Here is a 19777-nt window from a genome sequence, read left to right on the forward strand (position 1 = left end):
CATGCACCACCACATCCAGCTTAACAAATTTTTAAATAAGACAAAATATTTTCAAAAAGCATCAAAAAGTGAGTATATCTAATAAAAATGAACTCATGACAGAACAAATGGGTGAGAAGAAGAAGAATCCATGCTATATACCATGTTTAGTGAACTGGAACAAAGAAAGTTGGTTGGAGGAAGGCAGAAGAACTTTGTCTTGTAAGAATTAGAACCAAGGGGCTCCATAATCATCTGGCATCTACTCAATGTTGTACCTGTGGTTAGAAATATACATGACAGGCACTCCATGGATCTTCCAGGTTCTTTGTTTAAGGTCAAGGTCAACTGTGGCCACCATGTAACACTTGTGCTGAGTTACTTTTTGTATAAGCAATCATATGTATAGGTTCTGTTGTGGGTGATGGTAATCCTTCAAACTGTGAGTCCTTGGCAATTCTTAAAGCCATTCAATTCTGCCCCAGTTTTTCAATTTCAGCCGTTACACAGTCAGTTATACAATGGATACACTTGGCATATCGATAATCCATCATTGACTGCACTAAGTTCAATTTGGCTTTAATGGAAAAGTTGATAAAGTTGGTATCAACCAGAATGAGGTAAGGTGGGCAAAACTGAGTGTTATATTGGAAGAATAAGTAAGAAGGGTGTTGGGGGACTTCTCTTTCCTTAAGTACACTGGGATTTTTCTTTTTCTTTCTTTAAGTCTCTCAGCTCTGAGATGAAGCATTCACTTCATGGTTGCATACTTCCTTGTTTTCTTTTGCTTTCTCTTATTCACTTGTAATTTTAAAAAAAAAATTTTTTTTGAGTACTGGGGATGGAAAGCAGGGGCATTCTACCTCCGACCTACACCCCCAGCCCTATTTTTTATTCTTTATTTTGAAACAGGATCTCACTGAATTGCAAAGGGTCTCACTAAGTAGCTGAGGCTTTCAGCGAACCATGGAATGTCAGCCTCCCAAATGCTGGGATTACAAGTGTGCACCACCATGCCGGGCTTGTATTTTTAATTTTTAAGGAACCGCTCTACTGCTTTCCACAATGACCATACTCACTTACATTCCAAACAAGTATAACTATGAATCATGAACTTGTTTAGCCTATAGGTAGCAATGGTGTTGTCTACCTGAGGCTCTACTAGATCATTTTAACTAATTTTTTCAATTAATAAGTATTTTTTCTCAAATGTATAACTTTAGCAAAATCATTTAAAAGTGAGACAAACACAATGTCACCATCAGTGTTACTGACTTTGTGAAAGATGTGACTTGCTCTATAGAGACAACCATGCGAATGTAGACTAACTTTTTAACCCCTAAATTTTCTTTTTTTTAATTTTAATTTTTTTTATTTTTTAATAATTTTTTTTATTTTTTATTGGTGCATTATATTCATACATCATATTGGGGTAAATAACTTGTGTGTATATACATGGACACATCACCAGTTTAACCCCTACCCAATTCCCACCCCATTCCCTCACCATCCCTCCTTCCCTTGCTTGGCTTAGTGGCTGACTTCAATATGTTTAAGTACATTGTGTGTTTTAGAGAATTTCCTTTTTCCCCTCTCCCATCTCCTCCTTTAGGTTGTCTTGTTTACTTCTCTATAGGATTTCATTTTTCATCTAGATTTCCTCCTATGACCCATTTCTCCTTAGCTTTCACATATAAGAAATATGAAATAAGAAATTTTCACATATAAGAATAAGAAAGCTCCGATTTCTTATTTTTTGTGACTGACTAATCTCACTTAGCATAATGTCCTCCAGTTCCATCCATTTCTCTAAAAATGATGTAATTGAATTTTTTTAATGGCTGGGTAAAATTCCATTGCGTACGTATCCCACAGTTTGGAATTTATTCACCTGTCGATGGACATCTTGGCTGGTTCCACAGTTTGGCTATGGTGAATTGTGCAGCTATGAACATAGATACACATGCATTTGTTTGGTAGTTTGGTTTCTGTTCTTTTGGTAGATACCCAGAAGTGGTATTGCTGGATCAAATGGTAGATTTGTTCCCATTCTTCTGAGGATATTCCATACTGTTTTCCAAAGTGGTTGCACTAATTTGCAATCCCATCAACAATGTTTTAGAGTTCTCACTTCTCCACATCCTCACCATCATTTGTTGTTGTTTGTGTTTTGAATGATTGCCATTCTAGTCGGAGTTAGGTGAAATCTCAGGATAGTTTTGATTTGTATCTCTCTGATTGCCAATGATGTTGAGCATTTTTTCATGCATTTATTGGCCATTTGGATTTCTTCTTTCATGAAGTATCTATTTAGTTCATTTGCCCATTTTGTTATTGAATGGTTTGTTTTCTTAGTGTTGAGTTTCTTGAGTTCTCTGTATATTCTAGATATTAGTCCTCTATCAGTGGTGTAGATGGAAAAAATCTTCTCCCATTCTGTTGGCTCTTGGTTGAGGTTCTTGACAGGTTCCTTTGCTGAACAGAAGCTCTTCGTTTTCATGAAATTCCACGTATTGATTCACCTTTTAATTTTCTGTGCCTTTGGGATCTTGTTGAGAAAGTGTTTATCTGTGCTTATGTGTTGCAGTGTTGGACCTATGCCCACTTCAAGGAGCTTCAAGGTCTCTAGTTGGATTTCCAAGTCTTTGATCTATCTTGAATTGACTCTAGTGCAGGATGAGAAAGTGGGATTAATTTCCGATTTTCTGCATATGATTAACCAGTTTTGCCAACACCACTTGTTGAACAGGCTTGTCAAAAATCAATTGGCTGAAAGTGTGTGGACTTATTTCTGGGTCTTCTATTCTGCTCCATTGGTCTATGTATCTTTTTTTTTTCCCAGTACCATGCTGTTTTTATTACAATGGCATTGTAGTATAATTTAAAGTCAGGTATTGTGATTTCTCCTGCATGGTTTTTGTTGCTGAGAACTACTTTGGCTATTCTGGGCTTTTTGTTATTCCAAATAAATTTAAGGACCAATTTTTCTATATCTGTGAGGAATGATCTTGATAGTTTTATGGGCAATGCATTTAATCTGTATATCACTTTTGGGAGGATGACCATTTTAATGATATTTATTCTGCCAATCCATGAACATGGAAGATCCTTCCATCTTCTAAGATATTCTTCAATTTCTTTTTTCAGTGTTTTATAATTTTCTTTGTAGAGATCTTTTACCTCCTTGGTTAACTTTATTCCTAAGTATTTTATTTTTTTGTGGGAGATAGATCCTGAGTGAAAGTGTTTTCTGAATTTCTCTTTCAGTGGATTCATGGTTGGTGTACAGGAAAGCTTCTGATTTTTTAAGATTGATTTTGTATCCAAACACTTTGCTGAATTTGTTGATCAGTTTTATAAGCTTTTTAGTTGAGTTTGTTGGGTTTTCTAAATATAGTATCATGTCATGTGCAAATAGTGAAAGTTTGAGTTCTTCTTTTCCTATTTTTATTCCTTTGATTTCTTTTTCTTGCCTTATTGATCTGGCTAGAGCCTCTAGTACTATATTGAAGAGAAGTGGTGATAATGGACATCCTTGTCTCATTCCTGTTTTTAGGGGGAATTCTAGAAGTTTTCCCCCATTTAATATGATGTTGGCAGTGTGCTTATTGTACACTGCCTTTATGATGTTGAGATATGTTCTTTCTATTCCAATTCTCTGCAGTGTTTTTATCATAAATGGATGTTGAATTTTATCAAATGCTTTTTCAGTGTCTATTGAAATTATCATGTGATTTTTGTCTTTGATTCTGTTTATATGATGAATTACATGGATTGATTTTCGTATGTTGAACCAGCCTTGCATCCCTGGGATGAACCCTACCTGGTCATGGTGTATGATTTTCTTGATGTGGTTTTGAATGCATGTTGCTAGTATTTTTTTTTTTAATAGTTTTGCATCCAAGTTCATCAGAGATATAGGCCTATAGTTTTTCTTCCTTGAACTGTCTTTACTCGGTTTGGGTATTAGTGTGATGTTGGCTTCACAGAATGTATTTGGGAAAGTCCCAGTTTTTTCTATTTCATGAAATAGTTTGAGGAGTATTGGGGTTAGCTCTTATATAAAGGTTTTATATAATTCACTTGGAAAGCCATCTTGTCCTGGGCTTTTCTTTGATGGTAAGCTCTTTATTGCTGTTTCAATCTCTTTGATTGTTATGGCTTGGTTTAAGTGTTCTGTGTCTTCTTGACTCAGTTTAGGAAGGTTGTATTTATCTAGGAAGTTGTCAGTTTCCTCCAGATTTTCCATTTTGTTGGAGTATAGTTTTTCAAAGTAGTTTCTGATAACCCTCTGTATTTCTGCACTGCTGGCTATATGGTGCTGCTGCCGTTCCCTGGGCTGTGAGGCTGGCATGTTTCTTTTCTGGTTTTGAGCTCCGTTCTGAGTCCCTTTCTTCTCTGGAGCCTGGTGCTGTGAGGCAAGATGGTGCCGGCACTGCTCTGCCACTGCAGTGCAGGCTTGTTTCTTTTCTGTTCTCTGGTTGTTCTTCTAGTCTTCTTTTTTTCTGTCTCTTGTATTTACAGTTTTTATTTCTCTGCTGATGGTGTTTTCTGGCTATGAAAAGAGCTGATTTTGTGGCCATAGAGATCGTTTGTTAGTGGGGCTCGTAAACGCTGCTTTTCTCAGTCGCCATCTTCCCAGAATCCCCCCCCCCGCCTTAATTTTCTTGACTGCGAAATTTCCATGTGAACAGTATCAAAATTTCAGCAGGAGCCTAGCAAAACAGTTTCTGACTACTCTTACCAGAGATGGCGATGGAACCCAGGGGCATTTTACCTCTGAGTGACACCCCCAGCCCTATTCTTTTTATTCTTTATTTTGAAAAAGGGTCTCAATGAGTTGCAAAAGACCTCACTAAGTAGCTGAGGCTGTCCTTAAATGGCGATCCTCCTGTCTCAGCCTCCCAAATGCTGGGGTTATAAGTGTGCCTCACCAGGCCTGGCTTCAATTATTTTTGAATAAAGTATCCCCTCAGGAATTCTGGGGAGTTAAAAAGAAGGGGCTTGGAGGTTTTAGGAAGGGGTGGTGAGCTAGGAGCATAAGAACTGGGAGGAGCAAAGGAGACTAACCTAAGCTTTCCCTCAGGTCCACCAGACCACCTCAGTTTCACCCGAAGACACATCTGAGTCCTTGCTGCCTCTCACAACCATGTATAATCTATCAGCTGTCAGTGCTTTCTCCAAAATAATCTAAAGATTTATCAATCACTCTAATGCCAATGCTCTAGTTTCATTGCTGTCATTTTTTAAATTCTCTTTTCTACTCCCATCCCTATCCCCTCAAAATCAGCTTTCAGCACCATTACCATAGTGATCGTGTTAGAACCTAAACCTGGTCTTGTCACACCCGTACTTAAAACTTTCCAATACCTTCCCAACCATTACAGGATGTTCCAAAAGTCCATTACCTTTTAAATACCATTTCTGCTTTCCCTGCTGCAGCCTCTGTGATGTTTCTCAATCACTTTAAGCTCACCTCTGCTGTAGGGAGCCCACAGTATGACCCAGTCTTCTCTGAGGCCCACACAAGGATGTCACAATTCCTACAGATCCTTTTCAAATGACACTTTCGATGCCTCCTGGACTCTTTCCCATAAACAAATCCCACCAGCCCACATTCTATCTCACCCTTCTCCATGGCACCTGCTACCACCTCTGGACAAATTGATTAGTCATTGTTTACTCTCTGTTACCCTACTAAAACAGTAATTCCCTAACAACTTTTCTTCATTTTATCCCAATATCTAAACTTCTTATTTTGATGTTCATTTTTTCCCTCTGTTGACTAGTCTGTACTGAGAGGCCTAACTCTTTATTAACAACCTCAAAAAACATAAACAAAAACAAAACAGCCTCTGACTTTTTCTTTTTTTTTTCTGTCTTTGTCTTGTTTTTTGTCATTGATGTTGTTTGTTTGTTTGTTTGGTTTTAACATTATCTCTATTTTTTCCAAGCTAGTCTGAAACTCTTGGGCAGGTCTTCCTCCTGCCTCAGCCTCCCAAATAACTGCGATTAGAAGCAACACCACCACATGCAGGTGTGGCCTCTGACTTCTTGAGTTGGCTTCTGCTTTTGAGCGAACTGAATGCATTTATGGTTCACTACCAATAAAGTAGTTGTTTGGCCTCTGATTAGTAATCAAATATTTCATCTCAATTGAGTTCAAATTCAAACAACCTCCCAAAATTAAAACAAGTCTCATTTTTTTTTTGAAGAACATGAGATAGCTTTTAATAAAAGATCTTAAGTCATTCCATTTAATTGTTCTTTATCCGTGAGAGGGAGGAGTGGCTTCTCATGACTCAGTCAAGTACAAATCTTTAATTTCTGACTTTGCTTAGTAGGAAGGGTAACCATTCAAACATGTACTTAGTATGAAATGCACCCTTTTGTGGATTTCCAATGAAAATGAAATATTTTTCTTTATTTTGAAAATTGCACATAGTTATTGGCTATAGCATAATGTTTGAGATATATCCTTGTGGAACATCAAGTTAATTAACATATGCATTGCTTCATGTTTTACATTTTATTAGTGGAAACACTTAAAATCTATTCTTAGCATAGTAGATTCCTCTTATATAAGTTAAATTTTGTATCCTTTGGTCAACATCTCCCCAATTCCACCCTACCCTCAGGCTCTGGCAACCACCATTCTACTTTGTTTCTATGAGTTCAGCTAAATTCGATCTTCACATAAAAGTAAAGTCATGAGGTATTTGTCAGTGCCTGCCTTATTTCATTAAATATAACATTAGTATGTAGGAGCATATTATGGGACATACTTTTGTAATAAAAAATCCTATTAATTAACCAAGCATTACCTATCTGATCAGTAATAAAATTTATGATTTAGTCTATGAATTTTAGAGGACAAAATCATTGATAATTAAAACACCAATAATTTTTATAATCTAAAAATTCCCTAAAATTATGCAAAATAATTCTACAGAATGCCTGCCAGTTCCATTAAAGTCAGCATCAGGCACCATCCTAAAACTTAAGCACTTTTTAAACAATGTGAAACTTCAGATAATTTGACAAGAAAACAAATTGCTCAAACCAAAATGTTCACCTTTTACTGACTGATGTGAGACTAACCCAAAGAGAGAGGAATGGACTGATTGATCACCCTGGACCATTTTCTCACACTCATGTGCTCGTCCCTTCTTTCTGGCTCTCCAGGGTACTTTCATCTCTGCAGCTGTGGTGTCTCAGCCCTCACATTCCTGACTCTAGGTTGAACCTAGCTGAGGTGGATCTAGAGCTGTTTCTAAGTATAGCTAGTGCCTGATATGGGCCAGATAGACATGATAGAAACACACTTTGCTTACAGAACCCTGCCCCGCCCCCCACAATATTTTTCTTTGGCCCAGTTCTTAAGTAGCACTCAGCTGTTTTTTGTTTTTTGTTTTTTGTTTTGTTTTGTTTTGTTTTTTGTCACTGACTTCCTAGTATGTGTACCACTCACATATCACATGTAGCTTGTGGACCTGGGCAGTGACATCTTACAATAACACTCTGAGACTAGCATGGTGGGTGGTCCAGTCAAGTGTGTAGAGGAACCACAGCCTTTTTCAGCTAAGTAGCACATGGTACATGTCCTCTTTGACCTTCAGTTTCCTTAGCTGTAAAGAGAGGACATAATTCTCTCAGGTGAAAGATTTGATGCTAATCAGAAGTGTGACCATTCTTTTGTGAAACTGTAAAGCAATACATAATATAAGGAATGCTTTTTATGAGGCCTCAGAAAATCTCTCCTTGGCAAAAACAGATTCCTCAGGTCACATTTCTATCCCTGCTTCCTCTTTGGGTAAAGTTCACACCTCAGGAAAACTATTTTTCGGGTTGAAAGACTTCTAGTTCCCTGTGCCTCTCTATGAACTGAAAAGCAAGTGCACTTTGATTGACTAATGGATGCATAACTTGGAAGAACAGTGAGCTAAAATGGGACTTAGGTAATATTAAGGTGACACTGAGCAGTATTCGAGCAAGAAGTACTTTTAGGCTTCAGCTTGAAGGAGACAAAAATATTAAATAGAAATATCTATTTCTCACAAAAGCCCCATCGAGGTTTCATTTATGGAGGTCAGTGGACATGCTCTAAAATCTATGGATCACAGCCAGGTGTGGTGGCACGCGCTTGTAATCCCAGCATTCGGGAGGCTGAGACCAGAGGATCGCGGTTCGTGGACAGCCTCAGCTACTTAGTGAGGCCCTCTGCAACTCAGTGAGACCCGGTTTCAAAATAAAGAATAAAAAAATAGGGCAGGGGGTGTAGCTCAGAGGTCGAATGCCCCTGGGTTCCATCCCCAGACCCGCAAATAAATAAATAAATAAATAAAATCTATGGATCACTTTAAAACAAATATAATCTTCTGGGAAAGGAAGGAAAAAACTTGATTTCTTTCTCCCCAAATCACCTCTTCTCCAATGTGACAACTTTCCTCAACTTTCATGGCCTTTCCTCTCTGTATGTTCTTATGTCAAACCTCATCTGCTTACTGTGCTGGTGGCTATGTTCTCAAGCTAGATAGAACTTGTGTATATGGTATTAATCCCAAATACAAAAGATGATATATACATATGTCTAAGGAATCCAAGTTAACTAAATATTTAGTCACTGATTGCAGCAGTACACCAGAGAGCATTGGTTCTCCAGGATGGCCAAAAATCTTAACACTTATAAGCAAAGGCTCTGTATTGGATTATAATTACAGAAGACACTAGAGAAAGAGCTAGTCTTAAGAAAAAAATGAAATTAAACTTTCCATTTGGCCTTCCCATTGTTGGACATTTCCACAACTTCATGACCTCTTTCTCCTACAGGGATTTCATGCTATTTTCTAATTTCCCAGATGCACAAATATATACACATAGCCCTATCACAGCTCTCCTAAATGCTATGAAAATCTCTGTACATCTCCTCTTTAAACATGGCTTCTTTAACATCATTTAAGTGCTTTATGATTATTGCAATTCTCATATAAATATGAGAGCTACCTCCATTAATATCTTGAATATTTACATTTACATATAACCCTAAAATTTCATCTAGCTATAGACTATTAAAGTCTAAGTGCAAAATATAGGTGATGATAAAAGAGATTGATGGGTGCATTTATGGAGACAGATAAGTAATTGCCAAAGCCAGAAATTAAGTGCATATGTGTCTGTGCATGTTTGCGTATGTTCTTAATTGGGGGAATGACCTTTAAATCACGTGATTTTGGAAAACCTCTTAGTCTATTATTTGTGAAACCAGCCATGAGATAAAGCAACTATTTTCTCTCAAAGCTGAATAAAATATCAAACAGACAAGACCTTTGCAAAATGATTCTTGCACTTGTATCTTATGTCTTTTTTAACACCTTAGGTGAAAAGGATTTCAGAAATTGGTTTACACTTTCAAATCGTTCATGATTGTAGCAATCCTTATTCTGAAAATTCTTCCTGATGTCTTTATTTCTATGACAGGTTCTCAGAAAAACCTATTCTTTCTACTTTCTAAAAAGGAGCTATTTATTTCAAGAAATTCTTTTTAGGGGCTCCCTTTCAACCTTATTCAATTGGGAAAGAGTTGTAGTAGTGAGGTAAATCTATGCATAATTACCACATTTAAGTTTATTATATAATATTTATATTTTATGTACTTCTAAAAATCAAGGAAATAAGTATAAACTCAGTTTTATGATGAAGGAAGGAAAGCATATGTACAATTTAGGTTGACGGAGCCAAATGTAATACATAACTAACAAACCATTGGTAGAAGAGTCTAATGCAATTAAAATCAAGAATCATAGATCCTAATTCCACTGCTCATCACAGTAACTACACAACCACCACTCCAGACTTCATTTTCTTCCCAGGAGCACTAATATTTGCCCAGCCAGCCTCAAGAGGGCCATGCTAAGAATCAAATATGATATTATATTCTACAGTATCATATTCAAAAGTCACATGTTTTCTCTCATATTAGAAAGATAGAGAGAGAAAAAAGGAAAGAAAAAGGACCTCGTGGAAACAGGAGCGAGGACAGTAGAGTGGTGGGAGGGAATTGAGAGAAAGAGGAGTGGTGGGAGAAGGGAGCTACGGAAAAGAGCCAAATTGTACTATATGCAGAAATAACTGTTTCACTATGGCTATAATGTATCATTATAATGCACCAACAATGTTTTTAAAAAGCACTATATTGTTATATTATTTCTATTTAGGCAAAAACTATTGGGAATTGTGTTTGGTTTTCAGGAAAGCAGAAGCTTCCAGCCTTTATTATTAAATTCCAGAACCAAGGCGAAGACAGGAGGATCCCAGGTTCAAAGCCAGCCTCAGCAACTTATCAAGGCCCTCAGAAATTAGTGAGACCCTGTTTAGAAAATAAAGTAGAGCTGGAAGTGGTGGCGCACGCTGGTAATCCCAGTACTTGGGAGGCTGAGACAGGAGGGTTGTGCAGGTTCAAAGCCAGCCTCAGCTATTTAGTGAGGCTCTCAGCAACTTAGTGAGATTCTGTTTCCAAATAAAATATTAAAAATAGGTATGGGAGTGTATTCTGGAGGTAGAAAGACCCTGGATTCCATCCCAATACCAAATAATAATAATAATAGTTAAAAAAAATAAATAGAGTAGGAGGCATAACTCAGAGTTAGAAACCCCGCCACCCATTTAATCCCCAGTACAGGAAGGAAGGAAGAAAGGAAGGAAGGAAGGAAGGAAGGAAGGAAGGAAGGAAGGAAGGAGTCAGAACTAAAGCTTTTTAGCAGCTTAAATTTTTTAACTGTCTAAAAAGAATACCAAATTGCAGGCATGGGGCAGAGCTTCTTGCTGATGGTATTACAAGTAAGTAATTGCTTCAGATCATGTATGTGTTCATGGGTTAAAGTGGCTCACACCTATAATCACATTATTTGGGAGGCTGAGATGAAAAGATCATAGGCCAGCTTCCAAATTTTATCAAGACTCTAAGCAACTTATCAAGACCCTGTTTCAAAATAAAATAAAAGGGGCTAGGGGTCTAGTGCAAAGATAGATGCCCCTGGGCGTAATCCCAAATATCACACACACACACAAAAAAAAAAAACACAAAAATATAAGTTTTGAAATGCTTTTGAGGTCAATAGGAGGCAACTCGAAGTTGAGAACACTAACCAAAGCTTGCCACGCAGAAGGCACGAGAGGCAGAGCTGGCTCAGGGGCCTAACAGCCCAACCCTCTCCCTCTGTGACTTGAAACTTTTGTCATAACTCCAGGCTTTGAATGCCCTAAGCAGTTGACTCCAAACTCATTTAACTCTTTTTTTAAATTTTTTATTGGTGCATTATAGTCATACATCTTAATGAAGTACAAGATGGTAGAGGCATACATGCACACATCGCCCAGTTAGCCCTTACCCAGTTCCCACCCCATTTCCTCCCCACTTCCTCCTTCTCATGTTTGGCTTAGTGATTGACTTTTATATACTTGTGAATGTACATTAGAGAAGTTCCCTCTCCCCCCTCCCATCCCCCTCAGTTTGGTCTCCTTATTTGCTCATCGATAGTTTCTCCTTCAGCTAGAGTTCCTCCTATGACTTTATTTTCTCTCTAGCTTCCACATATTAAGGAGAACATCCAATTTCTTATTTTTTGTGACTGGCTAATCTCACTTAGCATAATATACTTCAGTTCCATCCAAACTCTTTGTGACATTAAGTCACACATAAGTCCCAATAAAATAATACTGGGAGAATTCAACACCCCTCTCACATTGCTGACAGATCTTCTAGATAAAAGGTCAGTAAAGATGCCTCAGACCTAAAGAACACCATCAACCAAATGGACCTGTGAAACACATAAAGAATATTCCACCCAACTACAGCAGAGTTCACATTTTTCTCAGCTGCTCATGGAACCTTCTCCAAAATAGATCATATCCTGGGCCACAAAGTGAGCACTAGCAAATTAAAAAAGTGTGCATACTTCCCTGTGTCTTTTTAGACCACAATGGACTGAAACTAGAAATCAATCATAAGAATACCCAGAGAAACCACGTAACCATAAGAAGAACCAGAGAAATCACATAAACATGTAGAGAATGAACACCACACTGCTGAATGAAGAGTAGGTCATTTCACCTTGTCATTCCACTGCATGGAAGTTCCAGCATCTTCTCACTGACCATAAGATGAGGTCCATGTGGCTTATGGAGCCTGAGAAGGGTCATTGTACTTCAAATACAATACTCAACACTCCACTTCAAGTCTCCATGACCACATCATCTCCTGATGGCCCCAAGCACCCATATACTGGCATACAGTCATGTCATTTCCTCCTTGGCCCCACGCACAATCCTTTTCTCTACATTCAAATGCTACCCATCCTGAAATTCGACTGTAAAGATCTGCCTTCTTTGACATATTCTTCCATCTATTTCAAGCCCGTGTCATCTACCAATACTTAAAGAACTGCAACTCTTGTTTTTTTTGCCTTTTGTTACTATCTGATTGTTTTGTAAATATCTCTACATATAAATTATAAGCTCCTAACAAAGGAAGGAACCAAAAAGTAGGGACAGCTTCCAGAACCATAATATGAAAAAGCAATCAACAAAATATGAAGGTTTAAGTGTTAATACTGCCATCCTCACAACCCTCAACAATTTCTCAGTGGTTTTTTTTTTAGGGTGAATGATAATTTAGTCCTATAAGCTATGGAAGAGTGTGAGATTGAGTTTCTATCTTCCAATGATATATTTTGTATAATTTAGTCTATGCTTTCTTGAAAATGCAATAAGCATCAGAACAGAAAGACCAATTGTTCCCATTAAGACTGTCACTTGCTATATAAGCACATCACTTAAAAACAAAAAACACAGTGAAGACTATTAAATTTAATTAATATCAAGTATAGGTAATAATATTTCTGGACATTTCTAGCTATTTGTCATTTATTTTTTCTGCTTGAGTAATCGTTTTTATTGAAAGTCAAGAAGAAATGAGACAAAGGCCCTGTTGGGCTCCCGAAACTGTTACAATGAGGTGTAGAGGCAGGTTCTTGTTCTGAGTTATGTATAGAAAACGCTAGCCTGAACTCTTGCTGGAAGATTTAAACAATTTTATTATTACAAAGACAAAAAGATAGGACAGAGTTAATAAAGCCCTATACCAGAGATAGTATGGGGGGAGGGTGACTTGAAAAGAAGTCACTGAAAGTTTTTGTATCCAGAGCATTTTATAGCTACATAGTCCTTCATCTTGCTCTACTAAGTAATCTTCTGACCTAGGTAAAAGTTGGCCCATTAACTGTGCAGGCCCCTTTTTATGATTATAGGGATTATGATTATGGGGATTTCTAGCTCAGCCAAAAAAAAAAAAAAAAAAACCTTCCTGCCTTACTGCAGGTGTAAGCCTAGGGTTCTTTGTTAGGACCAGAATGATTAACAAGGTCAGAGGCCATGTGGTATCTGCCCCCCTTTTACAGAGGCCAGTACCCTCCTCCCACACTCTGCCCCCTCCTCCTGCACTCTTGGGGAATTCTTAGCTCTTCTTCTAGATGTCATTTATTATGTAAACCAATTGTTAGAATATTAAGGCCCTCAGTCCCAGCTCTTCTATCTACTTGCTAATTACTTTTAATGAGGGGACTCTGAATTATAACAGATGCCTGAATTGCCTGGCAATAACCAGGCCCTGCTTTTTACATTTTGAAATCAATTTTCAATACTACCAAATTCATTTTCCAATACATTAATACCAAAGTCATTATCCAGTACTGGCACATTAATACCAGAAGCTAATTTCAAATACATTTTGAAGCCATTTCCCAATACTGGTACAAGTTTCACCAAATTTTAACTGTTCCTCTGGACCACTTCCCAGTCTCAGTGCTAGTCACATTTTTGATGGTTGTGAATTTACCAGTACCAAATTCAGACCTCTTTAATAATAAAATAAATATATGTAGAGCTTAATTATGTTTCTCAACTGTGCTTCTCCAGCCTTTCTGAAGAAAAGTATTATCAAATGCAATGGGATTAAAACTCAAGATATAAATATTCTGGATCTATGTCTATCACTTAGCTAAGGCATTTCACATCATTTATATGTATATTTTTCCACAACTTAGTATATTTTTAGTCCTTATCTTTTGGAGCAGATTGGAGGTTAACAACTCTGGTGAGACACGCCAAAGATTAGTGTTAAGAGAGCCAATCTTTGGAGTTAATGGTAAGAGCTTATAAAAACAGCTGTAATATACTTGGTGTTGAGGCCAAGTTAATTATTAGAAAAGAGCACTGAGACAGGAGTAGAAACCTCAAGGCAGATACAAAATCAGAAACTTTAAAAAGTAGCCAGAATATACAGATGCATCACAAAGAAATCTGTACAAAAGCTGATGCAGGTGGAATATTTCTATGCCTAAGTTGCACTTTCATCATAAGCTGAGCTTTTTAGAAGTTGTGGAAGTAAGCTTGACTTCACCCCTCTGAGGCCTGTGAGACTGCACCACCCACAGCGCTCTAGATTCATGTGAGACAAGCATGTGCCTAAAGGTTCCCTTGCCAGGCTCCCTCCTCCACCTGACCCTGGTCTCAGGTTCTCACATTCACATTTATTCAGATTTGGAGATTCACCTGGTAGTCTGGGCTCCAAGTCTGCTTTGGTAACCTGTTAACACCCTGTGTTCAGCCCTTTTCTTTCAGTATGAAGATGAACGCCTCAAAGAATATATTCTCTTCTCTGCCTCATGTAGCAGAACCCAGCTTCACATTCATGAAAATCACTATTACAAAAGAATAATGCAACTAGCACGCCTCATGGAATGAAGAAGCCACTGCATTGTGCAACATCAGACCATGAGTTTTGAAGGACTTTCAATTCTTACCAATAGTAAAATTTAAAAAAATAATCTGTTAAGAATACAAAACAGTGTCCTCTTATGGTTTAGATTTAAAAAAAAATGTTCCTTGAATGAACGTATGCATGATGTGATCAGTTGATGTGACCAAATCTTGAGATCTTGAGAGTAGTAATTTTATCAGTGGATAAATTCATTGTGATGGATTTACTGATTGGTAACTTAAACAGGTGGGTGTGTTGGAGAAGGTGTGTCATTAAAGGTGTAGCCTTCCTGACTGTGCTGTGTCCTTGAATTCCTTTGCTCTCTCTTTCTCTCTCTCTCTCTCTCTCTCTCTCTCTCTCTCTCTCTCTCTCTCTCTCTCTCTCTCCCTCTCTCTCTCTCTCCCTCTCTCTCTCTCTCTCCCTCTCCCTCTCCCTCTCCCTCTCCCTCTCCCTCTTTCTGCTTCTCACCACAGTGCCCTGAGCTCCATGGATATAACCTGGCCTGATGAGAACTGAACTGAAAATTCCAGAATGTAAGTAAATAATTTTTTCTCTAAATTTTGGCAGTTAGTCATTTTGGATTCTAGCAATGAGAATGCTCACTGGAACATTTCTTTAAGAACAAATGCTTGTGATTCCACCCAGCCCTAACTCAGTTTCTGTCATGGATTCCCTCCAAGAAATCCCCTCAGCTTGATCCACTTGGCCTTGTGAGTAGGATCCATATTGTTTCTTTCAGCAATTCTGCTTTATAATATTTCTTTTAAGTGTAAATTTGCCCCTGATTTTATTTTCTCACCAGGATTAGGGCTGTTTTGGTTTTGTATGAGTTAATGCATCTTTTTCCTTTTCTTTACCCATCTCCCAGGGGAGATAAATGAAATATTGCTTATTCATAACATAGTGAATCTACAATAAAGTTTTGAGAGATTAAAGATCATTATATGATGTGTAATCTCATTTTGTATAACATAGTTACCTAATATCATATAAAATACAATAGAAAAGATTTTATTTTGTGTCTTGCAATTGTGTGAAGTAAATTGAACTCCACTCTACAAATTCAACAGTTTAGATAATGAACATGCATATAACCAGATTCACAGATAGCTTCCTCTTTTTCCTAAGTCTCTTTTCTTAATCAGGAAATTTCTCCATCTCATGTTTATATTAAATCTTATATAGTCTTCAAATTTTAACAGAAGTGTTATATCCCAAAAGAAGCCTTCCTAGCACCACCAAACTTTTCTCATCTCCTGCTGTCTCTACGGGTCTTTGTTCCTGTGTTGCCTTCTGTGCTTCATAATAAAAACCCAAACCTCCTCCCACAAAAACATATCTGTTCTACCACTCTTTTCCTCAAAGCCCTGCAGGTAGCCAAACATAATACAATGAAACCAGATGTTTCATCTAGATCAGAGTCAATCCATCACTAATGAGCACTGTAGATATGATGTTACATTGAATGAGCTCATCAGCAAACTTCATTGTTTTAAACAAATGCATTTATGATGGGAATTTTATACAAATTATATGTAATTGTAAAAGACACACAAGGGGATATGTTAGGGTAAAAGACAACTTCCTAACTTCTTAAATAGACCATTCAGAGATGTTATCAATAGCAACAATACTTTACAAAATAATCTTAGTTTACAAAAGCTGGACTCTGAAATTCAGCTCCAAGCAAGAATCAAGATAAATGTGGAGTTCAGAAAACCTATTCTCTTTCAAATTTTCTATTTGACTTTTTCAACTTGTTACTACTGTTTATTCATCCTTAGAATGTCAGCGCTCTACTTCACCTCATTGAATTGACCAGGGCTTAACCTTATATGTGAAATGTTTCTTAAGAGATTATAGAAGTCTCATAAGTATTAAAATAGTTTCTTCATTTCCTTTATACTTAGACATGATGTGAATCCATGTCCTTCCACACAGTGCCTCCTGAAATAAGCTTGATCTCTGTCAATTTCAATTAGTTTCATGTGGACAAAAAAAAAGTCTGTGTGTGTGAATGTGTGAGTTCCCTAACCACAGACCTTCTTCCTACTAAAATACATCATTTATAAAAGGCAAAGCAAACCAGGTCACAATATGTATAGCCAAACCCACCCCACTCTATATGAAATGGCCATCCAGGCATTTTCATAGACATATGTCAAAATAAAATAAAATATTTAGCACTACAGCTAGTTTCACAAGTTCCTTTCAATCTTTTCTAAGGTTTAAATCCTAAATAAAAGTGCAGTGTGATTTTTTTCCTACCTAAAAAAGTTTTTTGACTTTTTTGGTGATCTCATTTTCATAGTCTCATGATTAAAATTCTATAAGCACATATAAGGAATATTAGAAAAGCATAAATAAATCAACATGATTTATGGTAAGTATAAAATCATTTATGCCATCCCAAAGCTGCTTCTAATTAGCAGCAGAGATTTGAGTGAATGACATCTAGGGGCTTAAAGTAATTAACACCAAAGCAGAGTATTTATCCTAAATATTTTTATGGTGATAAGAACACTTATCATGAGATCTACCTTCTTAATGTTTTTTTAAGTGGCAGATACAATATTTTTAGATAGAGACACGCTGTTATTCAGCAGATCTCCAGAACTTAAATAACTGAATTTTTTTTTAAGGGTCTCACTAATTTGCTGAAGGTCTTTGCTGGCCTCGATTCTCCAGTCTCAGCCCCCCAAGCGCTAGGATTACAGGCATGTGCCACCACACCAAACCATAACTGAAACTTTATGCCACTTGAAAAGCAATTTTCAATTCCCCTTCTCCCATCTTCTGGCAACCACCATACTATTCTGTTTCTATGAATTTGACAGTTATATATACATCATATTAGTGGAATCAAAGTGTTTTTCCTGTTACTGACTTATTTTACAAACTATGATGTCCTCTACACTTCTCTGTATTGTCTCACATGACAGAATTTCCTCCTTTATTAAAGCTAAATAGTAGTATGTGTATACCACATTTGCTTAGCCCATTCATTTGTTGATGGACATCTACAACTGAATGATTGTGTGTAATGCTGCAATGAATATGAAAATGCGAAGGAGGCGTGGTGGCACACCCTTGTAATCCCAGCATTCGGGAGGCTGAGACCTGAGGATCATGGTTCGCAGACAGCCTCAGCTACTTAGTGAGGCCCTTTGCAACTCAGTGAGACCCTGTTTCAAAATAAAGAATAAAAAATAGGGCAGGGGGTGTAGCACAGAGGTCTAAGGCACTTGGATTCCATCCCCAGACCTGCAAAAAAAAAAAAAAAAAAAATAGGGCAGGGGATATAGCTCAGAGGTTGAATACCCCTGGGTTCCATCCCCAGACCCACACTCACACAAAAAAGAAAGAAAATGCGAAAATCTTCCCAAAGATCCTGATATCTCTATTTCTGAGTAAATACCCAAATGTGGAATTGTTGGCTCAGATGACAGTTCAATTTTTAATTTTTATTTGGGTACATAATAATTATACATCATATTGGGATATAAAGAGAGAGAAACATACATGCATATCATTTTGGGAGCACTTCCCTTCTGAGTCCGGCCACCTCCCTCTTCCCCCCGTCCGTACATGTCTTTGAGATTGAAACTGTTCATTTTGTATTCATAACATTATTTTGACTGTTACACTCTTCACATATTTGTCCTTCCTCCTCCCTTCCCTGAACCTTTCAATCATTCCATTGGAGTCTCTGCTCTTCTACTTGGTATTACCCTTATTTCCTAATTTCTCTCTAGCTTCCACATGTAAGAGAAAACACATTTATTCATTTGGGGGAGATTGGCTAATCTTGCTTAGCATAATATTCTCAAATTCCATTCATTTTTCTGAAGATAATATGATTTTGTTCTCTTTTATGACTTAACATAAATAAGTTGTATTTATATACCATAGTTTTGTGATCCATTCAACTACAATGGAAACCTAGGCTGGTTCCATAATTTGGCTATTGTAAATTGTTCTGTTTTTAATATGCATATGCAAATACCTCTAAAATATTCTGATTTCAATGCCCAGGAGTGCTATTGTTGGGTCATAGTGTAGTTCCATTCCAAATTTTCTGAGAAACCACCATGGTGATCTCCATAGAGATACAACATGGCTGTACTAGTTTTCAGTCCCATCAACAATGTATTAGAGTTCCTATTTCCCCACATCCTCATCAGCATTTATTACTGTTTGTGATCTTAATGATAACTGTTCTAACTGGAGTTAGATTAGTGTGATTTTTATTTGCATTTCCCTGATTGGTAAAGATGTTGAGCATTTTTTAAATATATTTATTGGCCATTTCTTCTTTTGTATTTCTTCTTTTGAGAAGTGTCTATTTGGATCAGTTTCCCATTTTTTATTGGATTATTTGGGTTTTTAGCATTAAGTTTTTTTAAGTTTTTTGTATATTCTAGATATTAGGCCTTTATCAGAGGGGTATTTGGTGGAAATCTTCTCCTATTCTGTAGAAGACTCTTGATGCTTCATTTGTTGCATAGAAGCTTTTTATTTTGATGTCATCCCATTCATTAATTCTTGTTTTAATTTCCTGAGATTTTGGGGTCTCATGGAGAAAGTTTCTTCCAATACCTATATGTAGGAGTGTTGGTCTTATGCCCTATTTTAGAAGTTTCAAAATTTTTTATCTAATTTCTAGGTCTTTGATCCATCTTGAGTTGACTATTGTGCAGGGTGAGTGGTTGGGGTTTAGATTCATTCTTCTTCATATGGATAACCAGTTTTCCAAATATCATTTGAATTTTGAGGAACCTTCATATTATTTTCCATAATGGCTGCATCATTTTACACTCCCATCAAGTGTACAAGTGTTACAATTTCTTCTTATCCTCTTCAGCACTTGTTACTTCAGTTTCATATCCTCTTCAACACTTCAGAAGACTCAAAAATCTGATTTTTTGAGTCATTCTTAATAGGTATGAGATGATATCTTATAGTGATTTTAATTTGTATTTC

At 37.1% G+C, this 19777-nt stretch overlaps 1 pseudogene across 1 annotated transcript in view; it reads right to left on the reverse strand.

Moving 5' to 3' along the window:
• Positions 1-208: 208 nt before the first annotated feature.
• LOC308266029 (rRNA-processing protein FCF1 homolog) overlaps positions 209-19777 on the reverse strand; it is a 28152-nt pseudogene continuing 8583 nt past the window's right edge. The window contains exon 3 of the transcript in view: positions 209-780. The product of the transcript in view is annotated as an rRNA-processing protein FCF1 homolog (transcript). The remainder of the gene's footprint in view (positions 781-19777) is intronic.

Source organism: Muscardinus avellanarius (genome assembly GCF_963383645.1).
Source record: "Muscardinus avellanarius genome assembly, chromosome: 8".
Taxonomy (NCBI): Eukaryota; Metazoa; Chordata; class Mammalia; order Rodentia; family Gliridae; genus Muscardinus; species Muscardinus avellanarius.